Below are 11030 nucleotides of genomic sequence, written 5' to 3'. Positions count from 1 at the left end.
AGTAATTGAATGAGAAAAGAAATATATATACTATGAGAAGTGCCTTAACGTGGGTTATGGTCAGAGGCACCTTGAAATCTTGTATGTCCTTCAATTTGCAAAAAAGACCCTAAGGGATCCTTACTCTCTTCACCTTTGCTTCTTTTTTTCTCATTCTTCTTCAATTGCTATGTAACATTTTAAATTTTATTTAGGGATTTAATTTTGAAAGTTGTGGATAATTGGGAGAATTTATTAAGTTAAGGAATTATTTTAAATGGGGAAATATGGGTGCCTAAGGATTTAATTGAGGAAATGTGTTTATCTGAGGATTTAATTAAAGAATCATGTATTTTGGGGACTAATTGAGGATTTAGGTTTATGCATATTAATCAATTATTTAGATTCTTAATTATGATTTAATTTGGGCCTAAGATCATGTACTAGGTTTATTTAGGGTTCAAAATAAGTATTGGACTGGTTTGGGAACAAATTATTGTGCTTAAGTGAGTTTTTTAGCGCTGTTCCATATACCATGACATGTACTTGAATGCCATGGCATATGGTACTTCTTCAACACTTACAGTTTCAGCTCAAAAATCAGACAAAAGGAGGAGAGTTGAGTGGGGTTAAGTGTAAAAATTTATTGCTCTAATTAGGTTTGGTCAAGAGCCATTATTGTGCATGGATTTGAGCTTTAAAAACTCTATGGTAATCATCCTAACCTCTTCTCTAACTTTCTCTCTTCATTTTTAAGGTAGATATCTTCATGAGTATTGTTAGGTTTTTTTTTTTTGGCTAACCAACCCTCGGGTTCAAATTTTATAGGTGTTTTGAGGTTAAATAAGTATAGCTTAAGTTGTTTTAATGTGTTTGAGGCAATGGGATAGATTAAATTGAAAACCTTAGACTAAATTAGACTAAGAGGATGATGATTTGTGATCATTTGAGTGTTTAGAAGTTAAATTTATGATTGAGAGGTATATTGAGTTTGAAGAGGACTAATATGATTGGGAAGTGTTTAGGTTAATTAGATTAATTAACATAACCCTCAGATTAGGGAGTGATTAATAAGTTGACACTTTGATTAGGTATCATTAACATTTCATTAACAATAATTTGTATCACTATGTTTGCATATCGTGATATTATTAAAGGAGCCCTATTAGCAAGGAGCAAAGGTAATCATTTTTAATGTGTGATTTGTGTGTGTGTGTGTGTGTGTGTGTGTGTGTGTGTGTAATTGATTATATGTGATTTTACTATGCTAGGTAAATTACGTTATGTGTAGAGAAAAATATATTCTTGTTTGAAAAAATTAATTGCCAAGTGGGACGAATTGTATATGAATACTATATTTGATATACCTATTATATGGAAGCATGTTTTTTTCTAGAAATGTTTTGTACGAAAATGGTTGAAATATGCATAACTTATAAGGTTTGCTTTGAAATATGTGATTTTGAGGATTTTGTTTGAAGATTAGCTAAGTATCATGTACTAAACCTTCATTGGACCAAATAAGTGCCTAGAAGCTTGGACTAACTCATCTTCAATTTGTCTGCCTTCATCGGCTAGTGCCAAATGTCATTGTCAACAAGGAATAGTCTGGTGTTATCATCTAGGTCAAATCCACAATCCTTGGATTGTTGTCATTATCCCATGCTAACCCATAGATGTTGTTTGAGAGTAGATTGTTGATCTTGACCAAGACCAAGCTGCTATTGCAAATTGAGATTGGACTACTGATACGATCTAGGTTTAGACAACCAAAGTCAACCGAGATCGAGCCACCATCTCTAGTTAGGACTAGGCTACCGACTTTAACAAGGATTGGTCCGTCAATGTTGTTCGAGTTTCCTTTAAATTTAAACAAAGAATTTGAAATTTGAAATTTTATTAAAATAAAAAAAGATTTTCATATTATAATTTGAAATTTTTTATATCTTCCAAACAAATAGTTTATAATATATGAATTTCAAATATAAGATTTTATATTCAAATTTGTAACCCAAATTCACCCATTCAAATGCAAACTAAATGAATTTACTCTTTATACTGTAATACACTTGAAAAGTTTTAAAAAAAAATAAAACAAGAATGGGCTCAACTTGAACAATATAAGTGAGCCTAATATTTGGCATTTGTATTATTGATGGCCTATTACCATTAGGCCATCTTTATGTTGCCTTCAAGTCACAGGTTTATATTAGTGGGAAGAAATTCTTTTACATTTCATTCTTAATGTATACATATAAACAGATACAAAGAAGGAGGAAGGTGTTTTTTTTCTTTTTCATTTTTGTTTTCAGAGAGGGATGGCCACCCTTGGTCTTAACGTGGCTCGACGATTGAATGTTATGATAATTATTCCTTTTAGTGGTTATCATATGAACACATTAAAGTATTAATACCTTTATAAAGGTTAAAGACGACAAAAGCAATAAACCTTACTCAACTAAGTAAGGTTGGTTGCATGGATTGCATGAGGACATTGCACTTAATCATTAACCAAGCTTTTTAAAATATTATTAATTAAAATGTCTTATTCAACCACTTCTTTAAATATTCTCTTTGATTCTCCTTTATCCCTCTTTGAAGGGATTAAACTATCTATTTCACTCTTTTATTGGTGCCTCTCATGGCCTTCTTTATATATGTAAAAACCATTTTAAATAATTTGTTATCATTTTTTCTCAAAATATAATTTTTAGTCTCTAAATTTTTCTCATAATTATCAATTCATTTTTGAACTTTGATTCTAACAATTCAATTCTTATAATTTCTTGATTGAAGAAATTATAGAAATTTTCAAATAAAAAAATAGGGATTGAATTGTTTCAAATAAAAATTTAATGATTGAATTAATTAAAGAAAAGTTGAGGGATATTGTAACTTATATTTTCCTTTATATAAATTAAGAAAGCCATTTAAATTAATTGATAAACTTACATTTTCCTTTATATAAAAATTTTACCACCACCATCACTATTACAACTATGGATCTGCATCCTATGCTTATCAGCTCTCAGAGTGATCTTGGCCCTTCTTTTTATTCCAAAATAATCTCTACCATTGATTTTAAATCAATTTTTAAATATTTTAAATATTATACTCCCTCTGCTAAAAAATGAGAGTCATTTTTAATTGAATCTCATTCCCAATAAAAGTAATTACCTACTTTTAAACTAACCATATCTTTTTATATTTATCCTATTAAATATCATACAATAAACATAAAATCATCATCAATAGGAGCACTTTTGAAAAAAAGATAATAATTACACTTTAACAACTAATAATGTCTTACATTTTTTAATATTCAAATCCATAAAAAAATGCCTTACATTTTTAACAGGGGGAGTACTTGGGAAAAAAATTACAAAATTTTTAATGTTAAGCCTAGACTGCTTTCAGTGCTCATTACATGATGAACAATATCATACACATCACTTCTAACAAGATCTGGATAATCAAGATTTAAATTTTTATTTTTATTTTATATTTATCAAAATAAAAATGGATAAAAAAGATTAATTTTTTAATAAATTTGTTGGTGATCAATCTTATAGTATAGATTTAATATGAATGATCCAATTTAATGTAAATTTTTTTACGAATTTTGTAAATTGACCATCTAAATATATTCTACACGGTCTAGATATAATTTGAATAATTTAATTTAACATTATTTTTTATTTTTATAAATTAATTATCTAGATATATTTTAGATATTAAAGATTTAATAATAATTTTTTATAATTTTTTTCACAAATATAACATTTAAAAATTGATTTAAAATCAATGGTAGAGATTTTTTTGAGATAAAATGAAGGGTCAAGATCACCCTTGGGGGTGATGAGCACGAAATGCAGATCCCTACGACTACTACTATTATTGTTGTTGTCGCTGTTGCTCCTCCTCCTACTAATTCAATTTTGTAATATCTCAAAATTATAATTTTTAATTTTTTTTTGTAAACACTACTATAAAAAAGGAATAATTGATTATTATTTTAGCCCATAACTGTCATTTATGAGGCTAATATTTAATGTTCCTCCAATAAATGATAATTATAAAACTGTTATTTAAAATATAATTTATTAGCTTCAAAACTGTGAGGGAAAAGAATAAATGATAGGTAAATATTTATAGTAATAATAAATGGTGGGTAAATATTTTACCCTTTATTTAAAATATGGTGAATTATGGCTAGCATTTGCTAGAATTTGCCATACTTTAACTATGAATGATGGGAAAATTATTTTATGGTTTTTTTAATAAGAGGATTGTTTTTTATATGGGCATCCTACAAAAAGAAATTAAAATAATAGTAGACAATCATTTAAACATTTATAGATTTGAATATCAATAGAATTTATCATATATATTCAATTGCAAAATTAACTGATGGAATATCTCTTATGCTAATCTATCAAGTAAACAAATTTAATTTTATAAAGTAAACTAATTTTTAAAGTAAACTAGTTATTAATAAAACTATAAACATCATAGCTACCTTTTCTAAGTAGTTCTATTAATCTTCTTTGTGTGAGAGCCACACTTAAAAAATATATTGATACAATTCTTTAATTACCTCATTTATTTTTGCGTTCCTGAATTCTTTAATGTAAGAATCATCATAGTACTGCAATATATAAATGATCCACCACAAATTAATTTTAATATATTAAATTATTTTTTGTAATTAAAAAGTGAATATTGTTGACATACCATCTCAAGAATTATGCTCTCATTATGAACAATGATGTTCTTCATAAACCTCATTTCTCATAAGCTACAATCCAAGCTATTTTTTATTTGTTTTAGGCACTATAAATTAAAGAACCGATGAATATATATTAATGCATTATATTTCAATTCAATAACAATTCCAACTATCTTTATTATATTCCAAGAATAGGTTGCATCAAAATTTGTAAAGAACCTTAAAATTGACTGTTTTGTGTTTGTGCGATATAACACAATTACCCAAATAAAATAATAAAAAATATGTCAGTATATAATTTAAATAAATAAATAAATATGTGAAATACTTTTGTGTCTTGAATTTTTTTTTCTCGTAACACCAAAGCTGTAACCTCTAACTCAACTAGGGTATTTGGAATTACCCAATACCTACCTAAGACATCATCATTAGGTGTGCCATTTTTCTCAATCTCAGCCTGTGCAATATATAATAAAAAAGTTAAGTTAGTTAATTGATTATTAAAAAAATGACAATATCAACAATGTCAATGCTAGTAATATACTTATACATTTGTCAGCAAGCTCTTGAAACATGTTCATCAACAATGTATTGTGAGTGCTACTTTGAAGCCCATGTGGATTCATTCCATTAGTAGATAATACAAGATGAAGGTTTATATCTTCTACTCTAAAATTAGGGTAATTAAGGCCAATTTCTTTCCATTATGAAGAGTCAGTTGGATTTCAAAGCATACCATCTTTGATCTATTTATCCACATGCCATGTCAAATTTTTTGCATCTTCTGCACTACTATACAGCCTTCTAAATCTAGGTACAATGGAAAAGTACCATAATGCTTTTTCTAGACTTTTCTCGTTCTCTTTGTAGCATGAGACATTATATTTTGGACACTCCATTAATGATAAATATTCATTTCTAAATAATATGTAATATTAAGACAAGTGTGTATCTTCTCATAACTCATACCAATTGAATGTATTATTTGTTTTACCTCATACATAGTCCTTGAAAGCTCATTGTTCATGGGTATAAGTTATTTTATAAGTGTAAGATTTTTTGTAAAGCCTTATCACTCCATCCCTTGGTCACTTTCAAGTTGTACAATTTCAACACCGCCAACAACTTTGTGAATTCGGTGCAACTAGCATACAAGGGCTTTATTGCATCACTTTTTGACATCTCTAACATTTCAAGACAATCCTCAAGTTTCCTTTCAATTGCATTGGCCATCTCTTCAAAATAATCATTTTCATAAGTATCTGTGTTATAATCATTTGATTTAAAGCTTCTTTTATACTCCCAATTAGTAGTACACTTATCGTCTTTAGTTTCTTTATACTTATGCCAACACTTGTAATTTTCATTAATTTCGTGGCCCATTAAATGATCTTTTAACTTGGATGCACTAATTTGCTTTAAAAGATCACATCTTACATAAGGGCACATTATTCTTCTAGGGTCTTTTACGTGCTCAAGAGCAAACCTTATAAATTTTTTCACGCCATTTAAATGTTTTTTACTTAATTGATTGGCAAACGTCCATTTCTTATCCATAAATTTAATCTAAAAAAATTTCATTCAAGAAAATGTAATTAGTGACTCATGAATATAAAGAGGAAAGGAATAATTCAACTATAAAAAAAGAAATTAACTACTCCACATATAATATAGAGTAACTAATCAATTATGAGTTACAATGCATGAGCATTCACATATTTTTTAACCACTGAAAAAAAATTTGGCATCATAATGATATAGAGAAAGTATTTACTGGGCTCAAACTCTCTTTTCAAACATGACATCTCACTCAAGAAACTAATTTCAGCCATATACAATTACAATAATAACAAAATTATCACAAAATAGTATTTTCAAGTTAACTCTAATTATTATAAAATTATATCTAAAATTTGTTAAAAAAATAACATGAAAAAGAAAAACACCATAAACATCATTTTCAATCAATATTTTTTATCTCATTGATCATTCTAAATTTACACATATCCTACATTAGCAATCCCAAGCCAAGAAAACATTATTTTTTTTTTTTAGCAAATGTCAAAAACTTAACAAAATAGCAATGATTTTTAGAGAAATTGCGCATTAGTTTCGATCACCTAAATCAACTCAAATTTTAATGAAATTTGGCACAATAATATATTTCAATAAGTAGTTTTGAATTATATAACTATTCTGATCAAACAAGGCACATAATTTAAATTAAAAATTATTTAAATAAATTATTCAAAATTCATAGAGAAATATAGTCATCAAAAATATCCCATTTTGATCCCTTATTTTCATCTAACAATAATCCTAAGGCTACCTATATCATCTATTAATATTCTCAAGTCCATAACAAATCAAACATCAACAAAATGGGCAACAAATGAGTAGAAACTTGCACAAGAAAAATCAACTAATAAAACTATCTACAACATTAAATAAATCATTCCCATAACTTAGAAATCTATGGATAATGGAAGAAAATGAAAAAACAAAAAAATCACACCTTAAGCAAAGAGGATTGGAACCCAAAGAGAAAGACCACAAGACAGCAAGTGACAAGGAGTGACAGTGTAGGAGGTGACTACTTCATGTTGGAGTAATCTATGATGGTTGACTACAGCAATGGAGGAAGATTGTGAGAGTATTTTGATTTCATGTGCAAATGAAGAAGAGAAGAGAAAACGATAGGGTGCAAATTAAAAAATGAAATCAAAATAACCTATTAAAAGGGAATAAATGATAGGTGTTTAAATTCCTATCATTTATTCCTCAATATATGATGGATGTTTCAAACACCCATCATATATTTAAAAAGCTTTCAATGACAGGTGTTTAAAACACCTGTCATTTAAAGTTTAAAATTTTTTTCTTTTTTTATTGGAAAACTGAAATGCTGGGAACCTTTAAATAATGGATGTTTAAAACACCCATCATTTATTATTTAAAATTTTTTAATATTTTTAAAATGTGAATTTTAAACTTTCATAAGATGGATTTTTAAAGTACTAGTCATTTATTTGAAAATAATAAATGATGGGTATTTTAAAAATTCATCATTTATTTCTTGACTATCACCCACCTCTTTCATATATGACTTTTTTACCCGTCATTTTTTTGCATCTTATATACAAATTTTTGTTGTAGTGAAAATTATATTTCTAACCCTAAGTAAAATAATAAAAAAGCATAGTTATTAATACATGATAAACTAATGTTATAAAACAGAATTTTAATATTATAATTTAAAATTTTTTATAACATACAAATAAAAAATATAGAATCAATAAATTTCAAGTGTGAGATTTCAAATATGAGAGTTTAAATTAAAATTGATCCCAACTCAAATTCACCTGTCCAAACCCAACCTTAATTTTTTTAAAGCAAAAGGAATAAGCTTATTTAAGATTATCTCTCTCAAGGTATTGAGGAAAAAGGGTAAACCTCTCTCAACTAAGTTGCTATAAATAGAAATGTTGATATTTGAATCCTTAACTACTTATTTAAATGAAGAGAACTCCAACAATTTAGTTGGTAAGTGTAACATTCTATATTTCAATAACTAGATAACTATAGACAATTTTAATACATAGAAAAATAATTTTGAGGCACTGAAAAGAAATTTTATTAGCAATTATTAAGGATTAGAAAATTTAAAAATAAATAAAATAATCTAAAAGAGAGTTTACACAGAATATATTAAATTATAAGATTTAGTTCTAAGAAAAATAATAATAAATTACACATATAAAAGAGTGGGTGTTGGGGAAAAAACAACAAAAATTCAAATATAAAAATCTATTCTATATATACACGATACACTATATAAATATATTTATAATATGAATATTATATAATATAATAATAAAAAAGTAGAATAAAAGAGAAGGGTTGCATGGGCCGAGGCCCACTCCCATGCCAATTATTATTATCAACCCTGGGCTACACACGCGCGCACAGTCTTTTAGCAACCAGGCGCAGACTTTGTGTGAGAGAGAGAGAGAGAGAGAGAGAGAGAGCTGGAGGCACAAAGGAAATTTCAAAATCTAAGATCCATGTATCAAATACGTTAAAGATTATTTGAAACTTTTAAAGATGGGATAAGTATTTTAAATACTTCATTCTATTTGTTTATCTTCTTAATATACAAAATTTTTATGGTGAAAAATTTAGGGTGCCACCTATTCATAACTATTGATTTTTTTTTTTCCTGATAGATGATTACTCTAATAATATATCTAAGTCTATTATGATATTTTAAGATGTTTAATCTTTAAATATTAATTTTTTAAATTATTTGAGGACCTTTATAGTAAGGATTGAGATAAATATAGGCTTAAAATTAATGCTTTAGAGTTATACAAGTTTTATTAGAGTTATAAATATTAAGAAAATTTTATAAAAATATATGCCTTTATAAGAGAATTTTGAGTTCTGTAAAATAGCTTTAGAGTCTTAAAATAATTTTAGAGTTATTTTAAGATATTCTTTTAGCAGATTTAAATTATATATTAATATTGTTATATGTGTGTATTTTTACAAACTCTTCTTGAGAGTTTTTACAGTCTAAATTGATGTGTGATTATTTGTAAGCTAAACAAGAATAGGTAACTTGAGGTTTCTTTATGTGTGTGCAAACTATATTTGATGTTGTAATTTATATAAGTTGCTCATGTATAAATTTGTCTAATTGAGTATGATAACTACAAATTATATGTAAAAATATGACAAATTATTGAGAAATCATAAAGATTGTGATTATAAAATTTAATGAATTACTTTAATCCTACCAAGAATAATTGTAACTTATTGCCGTGATTCAATGAGATATTATATTTCTTTTAAAGCCTACTTGTATATATGATGATCATTACATATGCATGACTTGCATCGGTGATGGGCTGAGGAAATAATGATGAGGAGGATGTTGATTCATATATGATTGTGATCATGTGGTTTACCTCTAATGGACACATAGTGGTTAGCCTTTTCTTTTCAAGGCCTTATTCTTCAATGCTTATGTGGCCAGATTTGTAAAGGAGAAATGTGAGACAATAACACCTCTTGGTTGGATTCTTCAAGGAGGGAAGCCATACTCTAGGCTTGAGTTTTGTACCTTTGGCCTGGTATATATCAAGCACTGAAAAAGCTTCGTCAATCTAACATGTGGGCTAGACCATATTCAAGCCTATGATTTCAGTCAGTGAAATAATGATAGATGGAGTAACAAGGAGCATTATTAGTATTATATATTGATATGTTATAAACTATATTTTATGAAATTCTTATATTATAACTGAATGATTCTTATGAACTCATTTGTATATTGGTTGCATAATTTTGTAATTATAGTTTGTACATGTATGGTTAAACTTTAGGCTACTGAGACGTTAGTACTCACCTCTCTCTTTAACATTTTAGGTAAGTTTAACGAAGTAAAGGAAAAGCATCTAAAAGCTTGGGACTTAGCTTGAGTAAGCTTTAAGTTGTCCCATTGTAATTTGTAGACTAATCATTTGTTAGTATAGGACTCATTTGTTATTTGCGTTGAGTTTGGAAATTGTTTATTATTTATTGATAATTGAGAAGAGTATTGTTAGTTGAAGCCTAAGGCCATAGAAATTTCTCAGTGAATCTATTTAAAGTAAATATTTTAATATGAAATTTAAAGTATCGAGACATTTGTTGAAATAAATATTTGAGTATTTATAGTGGAATGTGACATGTATGTCTACAGGCTTTAGTAAGTCTAAATTTTTGTTGAATGAAATATTTATTTATTTTTAGGTTCTTTTTTACCTACCATGGTAAGATGTTATTTATTATTTTAAATAGTAAGTGCAAACTTTTATAACCTTCATAGCCTTTTTAACTAATTTAATTATTTTTACCAAGGCTAGATTTTAAATATCTATTTCATAGATGAAATTTTTGTAATCATAGTAATTTCTTAAAATAAAAATTAACTCTTTTCTATTGGGATAATCTTTTTAAAATAAATTTGAAAATTAAATTTAAATTTTTTTATCATGGTAATTATTTTGATTAGTTTAAATATTTTTATTATTATAGTATTTGGTTAAGTTTAACTCTATTAAACTTGGTTATTAGACTGTTTAATCCCTACCACCATTCATTACTAATTAGGTGACAACGGCACATGGTTCATGTTCTTTCTTTCTTTCTTTCTTTTCTTTCTTTGTTTTTTTAGGGCCAGACATGGTTAACGTTCAGGACAATCCAATTAAGTGACAGAATATTTTTGGTAGAAATATTTTGACAGAATTTATTGCTTGAAAAGAACTTCCAATTA

This window comes from Prosopis cineraria, unplaced genomic scaffold (genome assembly GCF_029017545.1).
Source record: "Prosopis cineraria cultivar Desert tree isolate PC_DT_omini unplaced genomic scaffold, ASM2901754v1 PC3, whole genome shotgun sequence".
Lineage (NCBI taxonomy): Eukaryota > Viridiplantae > Streptophyta > Magnoliopsida > Fabales > Fabaceae > Prosopis > Prosopis cineraria.
This window is presented reverse-complemented; position numbering follows the sequence as displayed.